This window comes from Lineus longissimus, chromosome 12 (genome assembly GCF_910592395.1).
Source record: "Lineus longissimus chromosome 12, tnLinLong1.2, whole genome shotgun sequence".
In the NCBI taxonomy this organism is placed as follows: domain Eukaryota; kingdom Metazoa; phylum Nemertea; class Pilidiophora; order Heteronemertea; family Lineidae; genus Lineus; species Lineus longissimus.
The window spans coordinates 15,412,584-15,427,848 of NC_088319.1; the positions used below are offsets into that span (position 1 = coordinate 15,412,584).

At 41.3% G+C, this 15,265-nt stretch overlaps 1 protein-coding gene across 2 annotated transcripts in view; it reads right to left on the reverse strand.

Annotated features, from left to right (window-relative positions):
• LOC135496596 (uncharacterized) overlaps positions 1 to 15,265 on the reverse strand; it is a 50,856-nt gene that overhangs the window by 10,494 nt on the left and 25,097 nt on the right. Inside the window, exons 1-2 of one of the 2 annotated variants that reach the window (XM_064785993.1) lie at positions 10,982 to 11,096; positions 10,075 to 10,146 (exon numbers count right to left, since the gene is read on the reverse strand). The gene's annotated coding sequence lies outside the window, so the exon portion shown is untranslated. Of the gene's footprint in view, positions 1 to 10,074; positions 10,147 to 10,981; positions 11,097 to 15,265 lie in introns of those variants that run through there. The other variant, XM_064785992.1, reaches the window with a different exon arrangement.

Here is a 15,265-nt window from a genome sequence, read left to right on the forward strand (position 1 = left end):
GACCGCGAATGGAGTTTTTCCTTTCTCGTTCTGTCTGCAGAAGTAAAGATGTCACCGTTTGAAAATTTCCTAAATCACGTACATGTAAACCAGGGGGAAATTCATGTCAACGTATGTACACATTATTTCCTCTTGCAGATACCAAACTCGTCCTAGTAGGCTACACAATGCATATTGGTTCACATCGAACCTTTGTTTTTAGAACTAGAAGATTGTGACTCGCACCAAAGTAGCTTTTGCACAACTTTTCAAGGATCTACAGGAAGCATCACTGCACACGTACAGGAGGGTTCACATGTGTATTCAAGGTGTGAAAGCGGCCAATACGCCTCAGGAATGTACTAAATATCAGTAAAGCCTTAACGTGTCTGATGGCAATTTCGATTAGCCTCAATCTTGACCACGTCACCACAAGCACGTCTCGACCTGTTCCATGTCCTTCATTGGCAATTTGGATATGTCTCAGCCGTATAGGTGCCTAACCATTTTGGATAACAGCTCAAGTGACATCGTTTACTTGGTGTCAACACCCAATTGGAAAGATCAGAGCGCGTAAACCCGGTTGGTCAATGTCGGTGATTCCATGAAAACCACCATGATTGACAGCAAACGGCTGGATTCCTCAGCAAAACAGGTGTAATTTGCGATATTTGGACGGGCTGGGTTATTTGGCTGAAATGATATACTCTCTTTTTACCTTGATAAGGTCACTAGCAAATATTCTTTATGAATACCAAGTTTCAGCAAATTCGTAGGTATACTTACAACTGCACTACATTGTGTATGATTAAATTTCTGTTTCCCTTGACCACAATGCCACTGGAGTACCCCTTAAAGAAGAAATCATAAAGTTATCTTCTGTGGTCAAATCACGAGTAATCTGTTCCTCAGTGAGTTACACCATCACATTAATTTCGCAATCACCCGACTATGATGTCGCGAAAAATCACATTGAATCCGTATAATAAGGACGCGGTCAGTATTAAGTATGGATGATGTTCTCCAGAGAGTTTTCCATCTTAGCTTGGGCGGAATCCTAAATGGATCTTGAATACGAAATAGCATGTTTATTCTACTCTTGATTGGGCGTACTTAGGGCGAAATCAATTCTTTTGTATGTTTCCGATTTTCAATATCCTCCGATTGGTTGATGAAGCGTGATTTCCGTAGACATGTTACACGAACAGAATTAAGATGAAGAAATGAAAGATTGGCAGCAGTCCATGGCGATACTCTTTATCGAGACTGATCCAGTCACTCTTTTGTGTGGATGAAATGAAACGGACTTGCAATGAAGATGACTAGTTGTATCTGAATAGGATCTTAACTAAGCGCATGAAGTCAAAAAGTATAGTTCTTGATATCGTCATGCTGCACAATGAAAAAAATTAAACTTGCTCCTGTACATTAAATTAACAGCCCCAAATGACTCAATCAATTACACTATGCTGCCGCCTCCGACTTATACGGCTTATCACCGCTTCGTGGCCAGAGTAATGGGAAATGGTAACTGCCATTCTCAGACATTGCCGCAAGTTTGAAAAAGGTACATCAGCAAAACTGTTGTTTATCTGCTGGAGGCTATTTTTGTATGAAAAACCAACATACCTTATGCCCAAGTTATCCCTTTAAACGGAGTGACTAATAACTGGTTCGTATCATTACCACTGTCTCGCTAGCGTGTCGAATATTCCGAGCCTCGGCGATGGCTTCTTGTTACCATTGGACGAAAGGAATCTTTTTTGATACGAAGGAATTTAGAGTGCGTGCCGATAAAGTCAATCAATCAAAGCACTTCCTGTTCCGGTCATGGGAGTCCCAGTTATGTGACATTTGCATGCTGCACACACCTCACAGGAAACACACCGTATCACAATTTCCGGTAGATTATTGAATGAGAGCTCTCAATCGAACTTATCGGCGATTATCATGTTTCTGTCTGTATCGATGAATGACCAGGTCCGTAGTCCAGATACCTAATACTCCATGAGGTCTCCTGCAGCTATCACTCACCACACTGCTTCATGTGCACGCGACCGATGTGTTCCATTTTGCAAACAAATGAAAGATACTCAACTGTTTAGTGCTTGTTGCGAAAGTGATTATTTGTCGGACCTACCGATATAGAAAAAGTTGTCCAAAGCAAACATTTTGACACGATATAGTTTACTAGATATTTGTTCGTTATGATATTAACTGCGTAAACATCTAGATTGCAAACGACAAATCTTACGGCTGAACCGGATCCAAGAATAGAGAAAGGGTTCGCCAGTGTGATATCAATGTGCTGATGTACATACCCACGTCTGTCATTTTGCAGTTCTCATTTTTGCGACTTCGATATGTACATTGTAGCAAAATTAAGCCTCCCATTTCGAAAGATTGGTCGATCTGTATTGATAACGGTGATTGTCGGATGCCAGTAGTTGTCATCACGGATGTAGAGCTCTGCATCCGTGTTGTCTTCGATCAACAAGAAAGAAAAATCGAGTTCGTCTCAAGATAAATACTTTATAATCAATCAAATTCATTTCTCGATTACAAGTCAGAATGTAATTGAGCCAAATCCCGCGGGAAGCAATTGGATGGATTGTTCAATTTAAAGTGGAGTTTCGGTACTCCCAGGGCAGGAGAGCGCTTCATTTCCATAACTTGAACTAGCGAAGGATTCTAAATAACTCATCAGACCCTGGTTGATCTTAACAAAAGTTCGATTGAATTAAAAGAATAAATTTAGTCTTATCAGTAATATTAAGGAAACTTTGACCTGATCGATAATTTGGTCTGGTATATTGTTGGCGACGCAGATTTAGCCATTTATATCAGACACAATATGACGTTGGGGCTTAAAAGAAGGCAGGCTTGTCAACAGGATGGAATGGGGTCGGTTTCGGGACTTGAACCGATCGAATTGAGATGTGTTAGTGGGCGCACCACAAGCCATGGATGCATTGATCGACACTCCACAACGAGATGGAATACGATGTAGCACTCAGCTTTACAACCACAAGTCGATTGATGAAGGGAGCCGGAACAGCAGCCGTTATCATTAAGCCAAGCTACCAGACATCAATTCCCTTCTAAGACACAGTTTTAGCTTGTGACATGTGACATTTCGCATCGTCTGTTAGAAGATGTTGTTCTATTCTTAACACGAGGTAATTTTGTATCTTTATTTTATGCTTCTGAAACTCTTAAGTATACGCCTCTGTGTTGAAATATGAAAGTGAAAGGTGATGGGCGCAGTGATCGACGACCTTGACAGATGACAATACCTGACCAATAATAGAACGCCCATGTCTGCGTCTCTTGGCTTATGTGCACAACAAGCGAAGCTCACAAGTAATAGCTCAAGCCTCATATCGAATATTCAATATTTCCACCTGATTAATATTTCTTCCGTGGCGGTTTGAGGATTCTGAGAGCGATCCATCATCACACGTCAAGTATGAGACGTGGCATTCTTACTGATATCACCCACCTACAGGAGACGGGTATGTCAAAATCCGAACGTATTACATGTAATACATACATTGTATGTGATGAGAAGAGACTTATGCCTATCTCGTTTCTCGCGGCGTATATAGCCCATGGCAATTCCAATGGACAAAAGCGATAAACGTTGGAACCTTTAGGTTGAAGCCAAGATTTCCTTTCCGTTCCGAGGCGTAGGTACTGTACGTACGAAAGGTTTGTAGCTCTGGATCTGTTTCGATCGAATCTACCACCCGAAAATATGCTTATTGTTCTGAACGGAGATGCTATATGCCTACTTGAGCGATGGGACAGGATTAGAGGAAGATCATCAGCTTATTAGAAGTGTTACGTGGGTAGTTGTAGCGGTAGGTCTTTTGGATCTGCTAAGTGTAAACAGTCAAATATCTATGTAGTTACGCTTTAAAAAGTTTTTCATGATTTCCAAACACAATGTAATTCTCAGGACGATATAATGTAAATGCAATTCTGATCCATCACTTGAGATGCATCAAACATCACAATTTCTTGTTCTTTTAATTAAAAACAAACCGAGGCCTGTAATCAATATCAGGTCTAAGTCATCACTTCTAATTGAATTTCTTCATGACGCTCTTTTCCGTTTGCTCACACTTTGATCTTCGGATCTTGTATTAGAAATATGCAAATGTTGCTTTTAGGCAGGCGATGTGGGATGTTTTCACCAAATTTTCATTAAGTAAGAGCAAATGCTAATGAAGCATCTATGTTTTCTTTGAAGGAGATAGGATTTATAGGTCATATCCGTTACGCGCGAGACTTCTCAAACTGTACCATCGTCATATCCGGGACCGAATTTCCGAAGTGTTGTATACGTACGCCTCCAAATGCCATCACTCGCGCCAATGGAATGCTAACAGTGGAATCTCCCTACAGGGTTCGTTGCCCTGGCGTATCACCTCAGCAATAGTGCCAACAGAGATATAACAATATTCTGAAAGCGTCATAATCGGAAGCACCAGAGACTGACCACTAATTGTCTCCCCTGGGATGGCCATGGAGACGAATTGACTCCTAAGAACTGACTTATCACCTTCCACTCTAATCCGCGGGCGTCTTCACCGCTTTAAAGTTAATAGCATTTGTTATCAAGCGCCTCTAGAGAGTGTCTCCTCGCTCATGTTACTGGTGATGCGATCCCGTCATTCATTTATGGAGTGGCGCGGTATAAATCTTTCATTTCTCACATTGCGCCGTGACCTCCTCAGAGACTCGTGACACCTCCTTGGCGATTTCTGATTTCTTATGTGGTCAGAGGTCGCCCGGATGGCACGCACCTCATAGGCGTTTCACACTGAGGCGAAGGCTTGCAATTTGTATCAGGAAGTTTTCGAAAAGCCCCCGAAACGTCATCGAGAACGGCTATCTCGTTGTGTCTCAAGACAAGCTGTCTGGCCGTTTTTAGCAGATGCGACTTTACCAACCATCCTCAAGACGCAACGATGTAACCTCCTCCTCCTGCTTTCATTCTATTTCTGTCATCATTAGCAGTTAATTACTTGGGACAAATAACAGTGTGTGAGATTAAGGACTGGTTCCCAACAGTCGTCTCTCTGGCCCTGAGGGATTTCGGATCGTGACCACAGCCTTTGCCTGATGAATCACAAAGATAAAGACAATAATCTTTCGCCAGGAGGAGCAGATAACAACACTAAGCTAGCAGAATATCATTTCGCTCAAAATAGCTAATTTCGTATTACTACCTTATATCCAATCAACGGACGTCTTTTATCTAAACCAACCCCTGCCAGACCACGCTTTGGTAGATAATACAATTGTAGAATATAGCCACAGCACACAGCCAAATATGTTTTGTGAATACTGAAAGTATGGTAATATTCCATTGCGAAAGTACAATCATGTATTACAAAATGTTTCCGAAGGCATGGCCGAGGGATAAAAATGACAAATGAATGTACACCGACACGTCGTAAAATGCCTTGAAACCATCATTCACTACTGGACCAAGTCTTTACCCAGTGATTCTGAAGCCCATTCAAGTCGAACGAATACGCAAGAGCGAGCAAAGCAGAGCAAATATTTCTCTGGATGTTTAGAAGCTGGATGTCAAGGAGGCCCCGCAGCGGAACTGCCAATGATGATCGGAAAAGCTAAAGAAACCATTTATCTTTTTACGCCAACATGTAAATGGCTAAATCGATGGAATTGGCACGGCGTTGATGGCGGTCAGGTTCCAGGCGGAGGACGCTGAGAGGTCATGAGGCATTACAATTAATCAAGTTCCGGGAGCCTTAGTTTACCAGTGGCTGTATAGTGTTGCTTAAGGTAATAGTTGAACGTGATGCTAAGGCAACTACTGCAACAAGGTACAATGTAATGCGTATATCACGGAGCCACTCAGATTAGTCTATCTACGGCTATGATAAAAGAAATCCCCTCCCAGCGTGGTCTCTTAACGATTTCTGGCTGAAGAAACCGGCAGAGACAATTTATACGGAGAAAAAGGACGGACGACCTTTTTTCTCTACTACTATCGCGTGCCGACTGGGAAAACGACAGTAATTGCTGGTGTCCATCAGGTGTGCATTGTACATGCAGGGAATAAAAAAAGCTGCCTTTTTATGGTACGACGGGGTGGTAAATCTGCTCTGGTGACTGGATGCCTCTTATCATACTCAGACGTGACCACTAATTTAGTGTCGATTGAGGTTCGAATTCTGAGCGAACGGTTTTTTCTTCCCGTTAAATTTCTGACAAATTTTTCGATCAATTTTTGCTTTTTTGCTTGCTGAGCAAACCACGTATGAAATTGACTATAATTGAAACGAAACGAGCAAACTGAACATTTCCATCCATAATGCAGGAGATAACGGTGATAAATCGTCTTATCATCAGCGAGTTACCATCTGAACGACCGAAAATACGGTCTGCCAATAACGATAACCATCAAATTCTTCCCAATGACTCAAAATGAATTACCAAGTCAGATTTTATCAATATTATTGAATGTCATGTAAACATGTATGGATCGGCTGCTCGTTTGCATGCATTTCGCTATTTGTGATATATAATTGAATCAATCTTGTGATGTTGAGATTTGTGAGATTTGACCTCGTGTCAACTTCGCTAACAATTGAACAACAGTTCTTAATGTATCATTGATCTGTTCAGAAGTACTACAAGTTACATTGAAGCGGTCTGATCCGTCACTCTGATTGAGACTTTGTCCTCAAAAGACCAATGTCCAATGACACATTTCAAGTGCCTCATGTTGCTAAAACCAAAAGAATATTAAGAATTCCATGGCAAGGTACATGTACTAGCCTACAAGTGATTGATTAGCCTTCAGCAAGTAATTAGCTAATGGCACCACTGCTCATTAGCGCCCGGTCGTTACCGAAGGCGATTTTTCTCCAAAGAATTCAATCTGGTTCGCAAGTAACCTCACGTCGTTTAAGTTTGATGGTTTAGACGGTGTATTGGGTAAGGCAAGAATTGGCCAAATAAGTAATGTGTGAAAATGATGAATATGTGTAGAAGAGGGAATGATAATGCAAGAGGGAATACTAATAGAATTCCTCCTTGCTTTGTTTACCCTTTGATAAATGGATGGCGCCTTCAAAAGAATGAAGAAATCTCCTATGAACTCACTCCCTAATATTAATAACAATGTGATAATGTAGAACTACTAACACTGATCACTCATGTGGCCAATCCATCACCACCGCCTACTCAGCCAGAATGTAATAAGTTCATTTCATGTCATTAAATCACCTCATTACATTACGAAACCTGCGAGATTTGCACGGAGGTGCCAATATTTCTTTTGGTGATGTTAATGTAATATTTGTACGACAGTTTGGTCTAGATAACATGAAACTGTTGATGGAATGTATAGATGAGTATGTATTTCAGCAGATTTACTATGAAACAGTATAAGCCAAGGAAATCGTCATATTTTTAGTAAAGGTTTTCAGTGTTCTGTCATCCTGAAACTAAGCTCTGAAAAATAAACTTTGCGGGGTCATCCTGGATTTTTGGTTCAAGTTCAAGATGGCCGCCAAAATCAGAAATGGCTGCGAGGTTTGAGTGTTCGTACAAAATATCGGCTCTACATGGCACGACGCTGAACGTAATCAGAATTAATCTAGTTTACGAGTTTTTTTACCAAACTTTAGTAGGTAATAGATCACGATTGACACGGTAGTTTAGATGACAGATGAGCACAGTGAGCATCAATCTTATATATAGGTCGTTTGGTGACTACATGTTCCTAGTCATAATTTATAGTGACGGAATGTGAAGTTTGGTGGATGATTTACGACGCGATAAATCCGCCTGTCTGCCGAAGCTACTTCTGTCAATTTGATCGATTTTTTCGAAAAAACACGGGTTGACTGTTATCAATGCCCATCAGAGGAAAATTTGTCACCTCCTAATAAATGGAGAAAGTTTCAGACAGAATAATTATTCTGTTATCTTTGAATGTCATTGGTCTCTACAGCGATTCACCTCGATCAGCCAAGGGATACTGATTGATATTTACACCGCTACTCGTGCTGTTACGAACTTAGAGGTAATTTCAAAATAGATCTCGTCAATTTGAATCGAGTCCCGGTGTAGAAGTTTAAAATGTCCTAGGATAAAATGAGTGGGAACAAAGGATTCTATTATGCGCTGAGCTATTGACGATCATTGCCTCTATAGAACCATATGCCATAATCTGTCAGAATACAATAGGCCCGGACACTTTTTCTAGGGGGGACACTTTTTACTTTTACACCGGACAACGAAAACCGGCGTGATGTAACCGATGTACACGAAATGTACATCGAAACTTAACAAGTAAATGTGTTTCACGACCAGAGACCTCGCTTTGTTTTTCTCCCCTCCGCCAATGCTGCGGCAATTATACAGACCACTGCACCAAATCGATACCGGCAATGAAAATTAATAGCGAAATTAGCAGAGGTCGGTGTCGACACTGTTTTTCAACATTACAGAAGTGGCTGCTGAACCTAATTACCCACACGAGACGGGCATTGCACACACGAGGAATATAACCGATAGCTTTTACTTTTTATGGTTTATATAACGGGCGGCTGATTAACAATAGCTTTTACTTTCGCATGGTATGTTGAATTGTGAGTAGTGCATGAACTCTACTAGGCCTCTTACGTGTGTCACAAAAAAATCAATCAAAATTCTAAATCATGTATTCTGATTCAACTATCGACATCTCCAGCGATTTCTCACGAAATCAGTTGAATTTTTCTGATTTTCATTCATGCCGGGAAAGGCAAAAACTCCTGTGGAAATAAAACTAAATGGAATGTCACTCCGACTTTCTTGACCAAATGAAGGCCGGAACTACTTTGCATCAGGGCTGATCAAATGTCAAAGGAACTTAGGCAAACCCGGCAAGTTGGCGTGATAAGGCGGCCGGGCAACTCTGATTGTATCTATGTTCTGGCTATTCCCCGGTATGAAAAAGTCACAACGTTACAAGGCTTTGTATTTGCTGGCGTGATAATCAAGTCTGGTGGTTTATACGGCTATTACTGGTCATGTTTATCGTGATAGGCGACGGGCTACAGGATGCAATCACGTTTTCCCACACCTAAATGCCACTCAATGAGAAATCTAGATAAACTATCCAAACAAGCTAGCAAAAATGCTTTATTTGGCAATCAATCAGATAAAAGGTTAATGCTGTTCAGATATTCATGGTAATCTAGCTGATCGCGCTCGGATGACAAACGCATAGAAATCGCCCCATGAATATTTCAAAGGATCTTTGATTATCGGCGAGGATTTTCTCACCTTTTGATACTGGTGCCTAGCACTGTCGTCGGCGGCAGCTCACATACAAGTTTTTCAATTTTCACCCTTCCCTTTCTCGATTATTTGATGAAATAAAATGAAGAAGAACCCTCACTAAAACTTTCTAAAGGAAAATAACTCTCTACTACATGTCACAAAAGTGTCCGGCCCATTTTTCATACGTGTGCGTGCAGGCTGTACAGTTTCTAAGTGTGGTTTATCTGTGGCTTTAAGATACACCGTATTCAAGAGCTGATTATTCAATCTACTAGAATAGTTCTGGCGATGCAAACGGGCTCTGGTATTTATCAAAACACCTACGACGAAACGCGAGAGCCCACAGCTGCCAGGGAACGTGACCTTGACCTCTAGCTTAGACGGCGTCGTTACTAATGTACTTCCGGCGAATACAGATCAAGTCGTAACCGCAACTCGCATCAAATAGCCTTCCATTACCGGTTCAATGTTTCTCACCAAATCTTTGCCTTGCCATACAAATTATCTCAGCCGTAATAAAACTGTAACTATACGCACAGGAAATTAGCAAGTTGATGCGTCTTTCATTATCGACAATAGAGTTTTATAAGATCGAGTAACAGCTGGCCTTAGGGGAACCTCTACCTGCCCTCTGGACCTCGCCAGATCCCCATGTTATCATGGCTATACTTGTGTGAGGGGTGCAATCTCTTAAAGGTGCTCCAGCATATACGACAGTCAGTGACCCACTGATAGGCACATGTCTACGAGGATATTTATAGTGATTGGAACGTTACTTACCAGCTTTTAAAAGCACAGTGTATCCTGATTGGTCGCAGTATTCCAAGTAGCGCGTAACGGTATCCGACAAGTCTGGAAAATATAACGAAAAATACGTTAGAGATAGTCATGTTAGCTCCAGTTAGATTATTCGAACCGTCCATGCATGCACTAACTTATCGCACAAACTCAAGCACAACTTCAGAAATCTCACTCGTAGTTGTGCATGTAACCAACTCGGTTACCAGTTTCGACTACGTGGTCTTGGACTTCGTTACACCAACGGCGTTGGTGTTCACTGTTACTGGTTTTCGCAGACTCCTCTCGATAAAAACATGTTGTTGGCCGTCAACAAATCACGTCATTTGACCGAAGTTCCCAAAGTTCCTCAGAAGATATCATCCCTTGATTACCGAATCGAACACTGTCAATAGCAGACTTTCCCAAGTCAGCTCATCCACAATAGCCTGTCATTGTCAGACATGTATAGGGATGTGATCATGAGGCCAGTGACATATGAAAAATATGGTAATTCACGACTGAGTACGCATGACGGGACGACATGGAGATGGACATAGTCAACTGTGATAATGCGGCTTCAGGCCTGATCGCTTTGGTCGGAGCGGAGCGAGTGGACAAGATGGATGTGCGGAATTCTAAACATAATCAGTTAGCTCTCTAATCGAAATTCGTTTCACTGGCACGGTCGTTTGGTGCATTTTCTTACTTGAAAAAAGGGCAACCTCCGCGCAATGTTAGTCGTCCTCCTAAATCACATCATGATAATAACATATGATTCATGATGATAGCAAGTTGGCTGGTTACTTACATACCATTTACATACCATCGTCATACACGTAGATTGTAACTACGCTACTAACTGCATTTAGTTTTGTTTGTAAACAGAAAACAACGAACTTCTACATACCGATCAAATTGAATAGCGTTCCTCTCCCAAAGTAAAAATCCAAGTTACCAAGTATTCCCAAAAAAATCCAAAATCCAATTTCTTCCGAAATGCACATCAAGCTTATTTCTCCACATATTTCTAACATGTATCTCATGCTGCATTTTAATACCAAGCCGGGCGATGTACGGCGTTGTATTGATTCTCTTGACTCTTCAAAGTCGCCAACGGTAAACATGTGATGATCAATACAGCAGTTTCATAGTGATATTATCCAATAGTTACTACTTGTATAGTACTTAATGTATATATTTTGTGCTTGTGACTTGTAATGCAGCACATTTAAGCAGATGGAATTCCTCTCAAAGGCTGCTTAACGAATTGATTCCGGATTCCGGCGCGAGAGGAGGTTTATCAGCGGGCGAGGTAGTGGCAAAATTGGATGACATCATCCATTATTATCCGTGGGTGGAAATTGTCCAAGAAATTGTACCTAAGAGTCCCAAGTCAATCCACTCGGTTCTTGGCTGTATACCAGCTAATGATATTTGGCTACAACGAAGTTAAATATGTGTCATCTCTCTACTAACCGAGTCATTTACGGTAAACGTGATATATTGATTGACACGTGTAGCATTCCAGCTGTCGTGGTAAGCACGTACTTTTCTAAAACGCTTACCGATATCTGCATATACGGTGTTACCGTTTTCTTCTTAATCTACAATGTAGTAAATTTAAAGTTTGTATTTACAGTACTTGTTTCTAATACCTCGACTGGCACTCGCCGCGCGCGCTTTCGCTTCTGTCGATTATTGCTTCGAAGGTGATTCGTGATATTTTAGCCTATCAATGACCACGTTGCTGAAAGATTGATTTTATAGGGCTATACACTCACAATATGTCACGTCCCTTTATAATCTGCGATAGGAGCAGATGATACTAGAATATTGATGAAAACACGGAGGTTAGATCAAAATGAAAATGGCAGATTGCCCCGGAAATCCCTAGCTTGCTTTTAGAAATATACCTCGTTGAATAATGAATAGAGTTAAATGGTCCCCACAGTACACGAGCAGCTGCAAACAATTTGATATAGATTGATACTTAACGCAACGATGAGACACTGCTAGTACAAATCTCAACAGTACCATCCTATTTCACTGGCCACTGATCACGAACTGGCATTCGAACAAGGAAATAGCATATCCAACATCTCCGTAAATGGCCGACATGGCAAAAATCTCCGGCAAATCGACAATCGGCACGTTCATTTAAATCATAACTGATTTAATCAGATTTGTATTTACCTTCGATTTGATGTTATCACATTTAATTGAAATATTCGTGACTATTGAAAAGGTTCCAAAATGATCAAAAAATTTAATCAGATTGTTTGTGTTATGAAAGTAGTGTTTGATATGGAAATTAGAATTAACATGGCCGATGCTATGTGTAATACCTGGTTTCCATCCGGCATCGGAAAATATGTCATACCTTTCTGTAAAATCCGCATTTTGCCAAGGTTTGGTGATAACTTTTGAAAATGGCCCAGAGCTCTGTAAACAGTATGACCACAACTCAGCGCCGGCAAAAACTTGCGGCATGACCGAACTTTATGCTGCAGCGCAATGAGTGTAGGCGAAGTAAACAGTTTTTGTGACGCGTCAATACCGAACTCCGTGATCAGAATCCCAGTTTGAGTATAACTTACAAGGTAGGCGTGATATCTCAGCCCATCGAATCATCAGTGTCGTAGAAAGTTTATTTTTATAATGCTCTACGGTCTGTACAATGTAGATGTGAGAATGCAACAAATTTTCAGATGATTTCTGACACGTGGACTGGGCAGTCATTTGTTTCAAGCTTATTCTCTATCTGCAGGGGACTTACAGTGAATGATAGACAGTATACCCATGAACTCATGCTTGTCGATCATGAGATTGTCGAAAAATACCGGACTTCATAAACGCGAAACTCATTGCCTCTTGTGTTCGGGGATAGGGTAGATTTTTCAAGTTCTGATTCCTCTGGAGCGTGTTTTTTCCGCTGCAATCGCCGGCGTAGAAAATTTATCCTGGCGGGTATCAGGTAATGCAAAGCACCTACTATCACAGTTGGTTGGAGACCGAAGTACTTGTATCATCAAAGCAGTCAACTGCACCAGCGAGTATTTCTAAATCACAAAATAAACACTGGGGTCGAGCGAACTCTGTTGCCGCCGCGGCGACCGGCTCAGAGGGAATACGCTTGTTGAATCAAGTCTTCATACTTAAAATCGCTGAGCGTTTCGAATCAAACACTGAACTAACCTGTAGTTTATGAACTTGGTTCGCAATGTTGACGGACGGCATCAAAAGATCGGTTTTCATGTCGGAAAGGTTCCTTTTTATAGCGGAGAGGTAACTGCGACCCAGCTGTCACATTTCCGAAGATCATGGTATATCTGATCCTACCTATCGTGTAACACGCACGGATCTATAGTCGGCTGTAACTTAAGGTCCTTTCGAGTGTTATCGACTCATCCAGTTGTTTATTGAACCCTATTCTTGTCAGCAGGTGTCGCATTTTCATTATCTGAAAATGTCTAGCTGAGAACTATTGAAGGTCACATCGATCATACTATACATATTGACACCTTTTTCGGAGAGGGAACAAACCGTGTTCGTTCTTGTGGAAGGGAGTCAAAATAAATATCAAGATATTGGTTATTATAGGCCTACTGAAAGAGAAATTGTTGACAATAATATCTTGGCCAATCAGTTGCTCCGTTGTACCTTTCGTGTCCACTTCCAATAGTCCATTCATTCTGCAAAGGATGGAATAACACCAAGAGCCGATTGCGACCAAGATATTTCCAGATGATGCCACGCCAAGCTGAAAAGGTCTGAATTCCCGACCATAAATCCAACATTTCATTAGCCAATAAGGCGACTCCGGGTCGATACAAATGACTCCATATGCGACAAATTACTGCCGGGGAGGAAATGAAAGATAAGAAATGAACAATACGGATGAAGAGATCACCGCGGAGATAATTTGTTACATGTAATAAGCGCCAGTAATAGCTCATAAAACGATTACGGTGCCGGCTGAACTAGTGAAGAAACATGGTTCTCACTGCAGAGATTTCCGCAAGAACATAGTCATCACGGTAAAGAAACTTGAAGAAACGGACATGTAAAAGCTGTTTGTCAGAAATACGTTTGGACATTTGGATGTTTTTTTGTCTCTACCTCACCGCTGTTCGTTCAAAATAGGTACACACCGTCCGGCCACTTTACACTTACGCAGCTCGTTAGACCCTGCCAATAAATTGCAAAAGATATAATTGGAGACTGCCAGATTTCACCAACAAATCACTGCCCGGGATGATATACGATGCATATGTACATGAAAAAAAGTAAATGAAGAAAACAAATGTTGTGGATACACGGGGAGTCGAACCCGTGAACACCAGATCGGAAGTCCAGCATTCTAACCATTGAACCACAGAGGTTTTACATGTTTGGGTGGAGATTTTCGTTGCCTTTAACAGCCAAGCTATGGCGATATGAACCTTGTAACGCTGACTGAACGTGTCAAACATGTCAAATTATTTTTTCTTTACAATGTCTACAAAGGCAAACAGGTGCTCCCAGGTGACTATTACTGTGTCATTAATGAAGCTAACGATCTCATTATATCGATTCTACTGTTCAACAGACTAATCCAGCTCCTGCAATCTCGATCCAACAGAAATGACAACAGATCCCTAGGCACAAACCTCATCCATCTTATAAAAATCTCAAAAAGCAAGCATCGGGTTGAACAGCAAAAGCTCGTGCTGAGAAGTCACGGAACGAAGAGGGTCACTTAACTAATATCAACTCACCAACAGTGTAAACAAAGTGGGGAAGCATGCAGGGCATGTGATTTTTACCTGACAGCACAAGACGAAGAAGTATGGCGACCATTAATATGAAAAACGGTGTTTGAAAACTTCTTTTGCCTTAAATCACGTCCATGGCCATAAAAAGGTGGTAAAGGGAAAAGGCATAACAACGCAGCTGCGGTGCTCTTCGACAAAGACAATAATAAACTAAACCCAAGGCCAGGGGTAGCTAAATCATTCAGTATACGATGTATCCTAACTCGCTGAATGAAGAAGGTACGTGTCCTACGCCATTCCAGTCACGTAGGCATTCCATAGGATCACATTGTTCAGTGATCCAACACAGTCTCTAGCCAAACTCGTATTATTACATTACCAACCAACAACGACGTACCTTACCGCTTGGCTAATCTTGACATCGCATACATACTAAT